Below are 8,943 nucleotides of genomic sequence, written 5' to 3' on the forward strand. Positions count from 1 at the left end.
GGCCTACCTGCCCAGGGCTCGGCCGCTACGGCCGCGCAGGCCGCACTCTATTCGCAATCTTGCAGGGGCCGGCGGAACAAACAGCTGATAAAGTCCCCGGTACGGCGGCTGGGCCTGGTCAGCCTGATCCAGCCCCGGCACGCGGGACGCCGCGCCAGGAGAGGAGAGACAAGGTCACAAGAAATCGATTGTTTTTAAGAGGGGGAGAGAAAATAATAACGAAAGAGTGGAAGCCGCCGAGCAGGGAGAAGGCGATCGAACAAACAAACCCAAAGGCATTGGAAATAATTCGACCTTGCCGCAATGCAATGCCGCTCCTCGCACCGGAGTTTGTTCTCAATTTCGGGGAGCCGCTTCCCACGGTCCGGGCAAGGCCGCGGTGGGGTTGGGCGGGGTGGTGGGGCACATCGACGGAGCGTGTTGCAGCAGCCGTTGGGTGGCGGTGGACTGGTGCACTCTGCACTTTCTCCACAAGTGCGACGAAGAGGAACTGGATCGAATACTAACCAGACCTCTAAGCTTCTTGCTTTTATACACAATTTTCCTATCATTATATAGGTAAAAATATTAAAAATTGTGATTGAAATGCCTTGAAGAGAGGAACTATGTTGATTCTAAACGAAGCGCTCTGTGTGTGTGTGTGTGTGTGTGTGTGTGTGTGTGTGCGTGTGCGGGCGTGCGTGTGTCCGTGTGGGTCTTGGGCCCCGAGACACAAAGGATCCTGCAGGGTGGGGTGCTCGGCAAGCCGGGTGCTGGCCGGTGCTGGGGACACGGAGTGGCTGCCGGGCACATATTGAAGGAGAGGACTGGTGCTGTGGGAACGCAACCCCCACCCCCTCGCCCCCCTTCCCTTTTGCCAAGACCCAACTCTGGTCCAAAGTCAGTCGTTGGCGTTCATTACGTTGCGTCTCTCTCGGAAACAGTCGAATCGAGTTGGGGCCCCCAGTTGGACCGACCTGCGGCATGGTATGGTCTGCTCCCCAGCAGAATCGAGCTGAGCCGAGCTGAGCCGAGCGGAGCCCTGGCGGCCCTGTCCAGTCCGGTCGGCTCCTTTGAGGCGGCTGGGGCATTGGAGGGGCGAAGAAGGAGAAGAGAGAGGGAGAGAGGACGCCAGAAGGGAAGGGAAGGGAGACAGAAGGAGCGCCCGTTTTTCTGTCTTATCTTATTTATTTAGGTGGTGATGTTTGATTTGAGATTTATTTCATTAAAAGCACATTCCTGCTCGCGGTTCCGCGCGTCCGTCCCTTTGGTCCTCCTGGAGCCGCTCTGAGTCATCTCTCCGACTCACCGCCACCGCCCGCCTCCTGCGGGACTGGACACCCGGCGCTACCGTGCTGCAGTCCTGGGCGTTGTCGTGGAGCATCGGGGCATCACAGTCTTAACAAATGTATATCGTCCACCCTGGAAAAACAAAGGCTACTCAAATGATGTATGGGTTCAAATGGAAACTTATTGTAGCTATAATTGCACAGTTTCGATGACTAGCCGGTAGTTTATAGTTTATCAGAGTTCCCACCTATGCTATGGGCCTGTATGTGTCGTAAATGTTTAAATATGTCTTCATCTTTAACAGTCATAGCTTTGCACAATTATGTCCACTATTGCCACTAGATTGAAACTTGTGTATATCAGGTACATTTTTTTCATATCTGTGCACGACGTTTGGCTGTATGCCATGCTGTATATGTATACACAACACAGTGTATGCGGGTTTAGTGTATGGACGTGAACACCATGGCGTTAAACACTTAGTATCATGTGCTTGCTAGTTGGACACTTTCAGTAAATATATTCAGGCAAATTTAGCCCCTTTCGGAAACAGAGAGATGAGGGAAACCTGCACTGATAAACCAAGTGTGCATCTGCTTAACACCTCTAAGTGCGCAACTCTAGTTGTACAGATGCAACTGTTCAACCAGGTAGGTGTACAATTGTATAAGTGTGAAACTCATTTGTTATGCACTTGAGCGTTCAATATAAGGGAGGTGTTTAACAGAGGAGTTGCACACTTGCAAGTGTACACCTACCGAGTTCAACACTTGCAACTGTACAACTACGGAGTTGCTCACTTACAAGTATTCAACTTCAAGTTGCACGCTTACAAGTATTCAACTTCCAGTTGCACACTTACAAGTGTTAGGCAGTTTCACACTTCGTTTATCAGTGTGGGTGGGGGAGCACTTTTCCTTCCGGTAGAGACAGTCTTGGGCACTGTCTGAATTTTTTTTACAGTACCTGTGTGGCGCACATGTCTCCGGCCCTAACACTCACTTCCGATGTACCAATCAGAGGACCTGGGCCCGCACGGAGCCTCCGGGCCTCTGGGCCCCCCGCCGTGATTTGTGGCAAAGTTGCATCTTTCTTACACAGAGCGCGGCGCGCTATCGAGGCGTATCTCGGGAGTGACAGTGGCTGGAATCCGTTCTCACAGCTCGGCATCACTAAGTTATGGGCCACGTGGTCACATTTATCTCAGGTCAGGAGGGGGCGGGGGGCCTGAGGGGAGATTGATTTCAGATTAGTCGATGCTTTATTGGTCCCCTTGTCTTGTCGCTGCCGTAATTAACATTGTCGTTAGGACACGGCGCAGCGCCGCACCACTCCACGCCGCGGCCCCGCCGGACCGCCATCCTTCATGTGCTGCGGCCTGAAAACCCCGCGCATCCTACCCGCCCGGCGGGGACGCTCGGGGACGCCGCGGCCCACCGGACCGTACCGCCATCCTTCATGCGCCGTGGTCGCTCACCTCGTATCCCACTCGGTGATACCAGCAGGACGCAGCCCCGGGCCCCAGCAACCCTTCCTCTGCTGAGTAGGGAACCTGGCGTAGACCTGTTGTCAATAAAAACTGTTCTGTCAAACACTACTTGCAAGTACTCAAATGTGCAGTTAAACGACTGGAGGTAACTGTGTTACACATTTGGAAGCACAAACCAGTGGGAGCAGTCTTTGTGTATGCGCGCTTGCCTACTCACATGCGATATGGTATGGCGCTTTACGCGACCGGAGCGAGTATATGCAAGGGCGCATACCGACGTCTTGTCTGTTATATCCGCAATACCATTTCTTTGAAGAAAAACATTACGTTTTTCCGAAATACAATCCCATCATACTACATTAGAGAACGTTTTAAATTAAATTCAACAACTGACGGACGCTGATCCGTCCCGTCTTATGATTCCTCACGAACCTGTGGTCTCCTACCTGGACTGAGTGGTCCGCTTAGACCGAGGCTAGGACTCATGTGTCTGAGGGCCCTGCTAGGACCCAGTCCTGCGGCGGCGCTGTCCGGGAATGCATGTTCATTACGCGAGCCACCTTCCTTGTGTCCACCCCCCCCCCTCCCTCCTTCTGCCCACTCCCGCTCCTCGCTCCCTTCCTCTCTAGCTCCTGGCTATTTCGATGGTGCTGTTTAGGAAGGACAATCTAATAGAATATTGTTACTACCGGTTACTACTCCACTCTGCACCCAACGGTACCACAATTTGTTTCATTTTAATGCCATTTTGTTTTGTTTTGCTTGCATTGGCGCAATCAGCGCTACTATTGGCACTCCCTTGAGATTTAGCCGCGATTCCGGTCGATTCGTGATCCGAAAGAGATTTGAGGCAACTGCAATCTAAAAACTTGGGAGAATAGAGTCTTTTGAACTACCATTTACTCGTCCCTCGCGGCAGTCGCGGTACAAACGAGCATATGGCCCACTCTGCCTCGCGCCTCGCGCGCTGCTGGCGCCGATCAAACCCTTTGTGCCGCAGTGTGTCCTGCGGTGTCCTGCCACCCCAGGCCGCCCACGGTGTGGCGTGGCCCAGCGGGGTGGGGCGGAGCGTACGCTCGACCCCCAGTAGACTTGTTACCTGCATTCTCCACATAGCCGCGCGTTTTCCGGAGCCCAACCACCGAGACATGGCCCGGCTCGGCCCGCCACATCCTCCAACTTCCCTTTTTCCGTCCCGTCAGGCCCACCGCCGACGTCCCCTGCTCCCGCCCTTCCTTCCCGGTGGTCGCTCAGGTCGCCATGCCTCCCCTCGTGCTGGTTGAGGGCGTGGTGGGTGGTGGGGCGCGTCGCGGCGCCGCTGCAACGCGGCCGGCGAGCTGCAGGTCTTTGCGGAACAAAACCCTCTTGCTAGTGCGTCCTATGGGATCATCCAGAAAGTACGTCCATTGTTCGCCGTTGCGAACCGGCGAGATTCAGTCCATGCAAGCTCTCATAGCGCCTGATGGGTGGGCAACAACTTGCGTTTAGTGCATGCGTGTACCGCGGGGTGGCCTACCCTAAGCCTCGCAGGCGCCGAGCTCCCCAATGTGCCGATTGAATATCAGAAAAGCGGACGTCCATTCTGGACGATCCATATGTGAGATATCGACGATAGACGTCGAAATAAGAAATGCGCCGTGGACTCCACCGACTGCCGTGTGACGGCCACGACACCGCAGTGTTATTGCGGGTTTGCCTATCCTGGGGCCTATGGCGCGTTACGGATGGAGCGAATCCCGAACCCACTGACATCCGGGTTTGTGCTACTTTTACTAAATTTTTGCGATAACTGGTGTTTTGCGGTTCACACGCTAAGGGTATGATAACCCCCCAAAATGTGATAAAAGTATCACAATAATGTAATATTTTTATCACATTTTCTGGGGTTTTCATATGACCTTTAGCGTGGGAATCCCAAAACATTAGTTATCGCATGGTTTTTGGTTAAAAGTATTGCAAAACCAGCGTCAGTGCCCGCACGCTGCTGTTTTGGCGAAATGTTTTTGGTCGAAATAATAAGTACTTTGAGTTTAGTCAAATGCAGGCGTTTGACATGAAAGTTTTTAATTTCTGGAGATTCTTCCTAATTGTCTCTCATTCTTTCCTGAGGCTCAGTACTGACCTAATAGAACCTGTATATTTCACGCGCTTTGTTTCGACATTGTTTCTCTTTTCGCCGGAACGGGGCTCGGGGGAGGAGAGGCTTGCGCCCCAAGTCCCTGCCCTCCCGTCCTGCCACCCACTACGACAAGCCGTACGCGCTTCGGGCCATCCCAGCGTGGCTCTCCAATCAAACTAGCTAAATCAAGAGGAAGCGTTTCGCCTTCGCCCCCTCCCCCCTCCCCTCTCCTGCCCAGCTCCGTCCGCACTGGGCTTGCGGCCTGCGTGCTTTACGCCCTCCTCCTCTCTCGCCGAGACGACACCCTTCGCCGCGTCATGGTGGACTAGCCGAGAGAGTAGCGGGCCTGATGCGTTTGCGGGGCGGGCCGACGTGGGGTGGTGGGGGCACGGGGAAGGGGTGGGCGTCGCGAAGCGTCACCCACAGACCCGCGCCTTAATCGCGAACGAGAATGTGCACTGCACACGTTACCGTTCCGGCGGTGTCCGAAAGGGAATATCGGATTATTCGATAATTATATTCTTTTGCCGCTCTGCACTGCTTGTCTTGCATTCCCACGCCTATGAGCTCTCTCTTCCGACTACTTTTGCAGAGTATATCCTCATGAACAGGAAGGAGCACCCACACCTCTGTGCGCTCTGCGCCCGGGCCCACGGGATGCGCGTTGTGGAGGCGCGGGGCGGGCCCAGCAGCCAGGGCGGCCGAAACGAGTTATTGGGCGATCCGCTTCGGGGTGGGGGAGGCCATACATCATAGCGGCGTGTGCCCCGGCGGGCCCTCCCCCGCGCTAGATGGGGCGGGCGGGGCTCGGAGGCGCGGGGCGCGGCGGGGCGGGGCGGGGTAGGTCTTCTGTCATCGAGCCACTAATTATCCGCCTCATATCTGCACCTAACGCGGCACCACCTTCGCTCTCATTTCCTAACCTCTAGTCTCCGCCCCCCTTCCCCTCTCCACCCCCGCCTCCTAGCCGTCGCTGCGGCGGGGTGGCAACCCTATACCCGCTCTCGCCTCCCTTCTCCCAACCTCCATCCATTCCCCGTCTTCCCCCTTGGCGTCCCCAATTCCTTGCTTGGTCTCCATTTCCAATTTTCCGCTTTGTGTTGTGTCAGCGCCCCATAACTTCTCAGGCGCGGGGCGGCGTATCATGGCGGGCAAACGCAGGGGCCGTAGTGGGGTGTGGCGGGGTGGTTCGGGCGAGGCGGGCGTGGCGGGCGTGGTGGGGGCGGACGCCCTGACGGGTGACGAGGACAAAAGGGGCACTGAAATCCGTTTTGTGATACTTTTACTTAATTTTTGCGATAACTGGTGTTTTGCGATTCCCATGCTAATGAACATGATAACTCAGCAAAATGTGATAAAAGTATCACATTTTTGTGATAAAATCATCACAAAAATGTAATAAAATAATTTTTGTGATAAAAGTATCAAAATAATGTGATACTTTTATCACATTTTTTGGAGTTATCATGCCCTTTAGCGTGGGAATCGCAAAACATCAGTTATCGCATGGTTATGTGTTAAAAGTATCGCAAAACCAAACTCAGTGGGCGCATTGGCGTCTATCAAACACCTTTAAATCTGGAAAAGAGGCTGCGACTGGGCTGCCGGCTATACAGCAGTATCTCTGCCTGGATTCGCGGTCCGAGCGTTGGAATATTACTTTGTCCAGTACTGGGGCTCAAGTCATTTCTCCAGTCTCTTCCAATTATTTTTCCCTCCATCTTATCTTATCCGTACACAAAACCAATGAATTAAGTGTTGTGCATAACCCTTGTAGGATTTTAAAGGGCCAGGCACTATTTCATCCATAACTTTTGTGAATTAGTATGGAACATAAATTGGAGCCGGTTTAAAACCCTGCAAATGCCATGGCATGGGGTGCACCCTTTTTGTGCCGTTTCTAGGGAGCTGCCTGGAAATTACGTTCACCGTTCACCGTTCATGCAACCTACGTTGCATGTTAAACGGATTCGTGTACGGTCATTTTCGAGTCACACCGAGGTGTTTTTCCATTTTGACATCAAGTCAATTTTTTTTAACCACACGTTTTTACTCACATCAGTAATGATGTACCCGTTGGTTTCGGGGCACGAGTATGGCGGCCGCGGGGCCAACGCCGGACTAAGTGCTTTTTGTTAGCGACAGCGCGTCGGGGCGTGCCTGCCTGCTGCCCCCGCCTGCCTGCAGCTATGGCTCCAGGTTGCGCTCCACTGCTGCCTAAACCTAGAATGTCTCATCATTGTGTGGAACTTCATGCTGATGCGGCCACAAGAGTATTAACAGAGTGTTTGGCACGCAGCTGCCAGTGAAGTTGCACTAGCGAAAGGATGAGCGCCAGCGCCGTTGTTTGATTTCGAGATGAATAATAACGTTAAAGAAAACTACCGGCATCCCGTCACATGCCGCGCCGCACCTTTTGTTTGTCTTGTTTCCACGAATGAATGACGGCGGAAAAAAAGAAGGGAAGGAGAAAGGATAAAATGTGGGATGAAGGGGAGAAGGGGTATTTAGCCGAGTGCTTAAGGTCCGTGCAGCCGCGCCCGGAATGCCCGCGGACGTTTTTTTCCGATATGTTGCAGTCGCGCTGCATGTCGCCTGAAGACATGACGGGTTCGCTTTCCTCTTCTCCAAGGCTTCCCGTCCAGCTGGCCAGTTTGATTTCTTGAATTGAACCGGCGAGCACTGACGTTGGAATAATTTAGTCGTATTACTTCAATTTTACGCTAACGTCTCAAATCTGACATCAAACATCAAAACCTCCGCAGTAATGACAATAATTATCACAACCACGACGACAACATTAAAAAAAAATCAACTCTCCCTTCAAAAAGACCACGATAACTCTCCAGCCGCTGCTCGGCGGTTTCCTGCTCCTGTTTCACCATCAGCCTGTGCGCTGCGCTGATATGACTCGGTGTCACTAACGAGACGCCTAACGAGCCCGCTTTGTGTCTAATCCTGGTGACGCAAGCGAGAGCGCCTTGTTGCGAAACACGCCGGCCGCTGCCGCTCCTCATCACACTGCCCGATTTTTAAAGTGGAGCGCGGAGTGTGGAAGTTTCCCCCCCGAGCCACTACACTCTCTAAGGTCAGAGGTCACCCGCTCTCCTTGCCCTGCTTCAACTGCGCGCCATTCCTCCTATATCTGTGGCTGTGGCCCACACGAGCTCTAACCAGCCTCATATTGAACACAGTTGACACAAAGAACAAAACACTTTTTAACGAACTGTAAATGACGCAAAATAACACTTTCAGGATGTTGGTTCTAAGTTTCGTAGTGTACGTGGGCGTGCCAATGGGTTATTATTAATGGTTATTTTACAAATTGCTCGTTATTTACAAACATCTTAAAAGATCGTTTCGGCAAAAAGTGCCTCGAGACAGGTGCGCATCGAAGAGCGAAACCACGCCTCGGCAAACATGCGCACAAATTTCACCGCGAAAGTGTTTACTTAAAGTTAGCGTTTGCTATTTAACACAGCAGCCCCTGCACCGGGCGGGTATCTGATTGGGTGGCTACCTGGTAACTTGGCGTTCGAAAACGAGTGAGAGTGCGAGAGATCGAGCATCTCACTCCCACTGGCTGCTATTGGCCAAGTATAGGCATCCATCGGGGAAGGTGCGCGGTAGAGGGGTAGATGGCTCTGAAACCGTCTTCAAGACACCCAACCCAAAACATGAGCTCCGATGAGCTCCAGCCCGGAGCGCCCGGCTGGTAGGCAGCGGCCTGCCCACGCAGCTGTGCGGGCGCGTTGCCTACCCGCCGGGGGCCGAGCGGAGCGGAGCACAGCAGAGCGGAGAACAGCGGGCGGAGCACGGCAGAGCGGAGCGGAGAACAGCGGGCGGAGCACGGCAGAGCGGAGCTAGCCTCCCCGCCGGGGTGGCGCCTCCGTGTTACGGTATTTGACGACGCTCTGTGTTCCTGGAAGCGAGCCGCTCGACGGCGCACGGCAACAACGACGCATCTCGGCCGCGCCGAGGCGGTGGCCAAGGCGGCGGCCATAGCGAGACCAATTAAAATGGCCGACTAAAGCCCGAGCGTATATCCCCCCCCCCCGCTCCCCCT

Source organism: Frankliniella occidentalis, unplaced genomic scaffold (assembly GCF_000697945.3).
Source record: "Frankliniella occidentalis isolate FOCC.00 unplaced genomic scaffold, Focc_3.1 Scaffold21, whole genome shotgun sequence".
Taxonomy (NCBI): domain Eukaryota; kingdom Metazoa; phylum Arthropoda; class Insecta; order Thysanoptera; family Thripidae; genus Frankliniella; species Frankliniella occidentalis.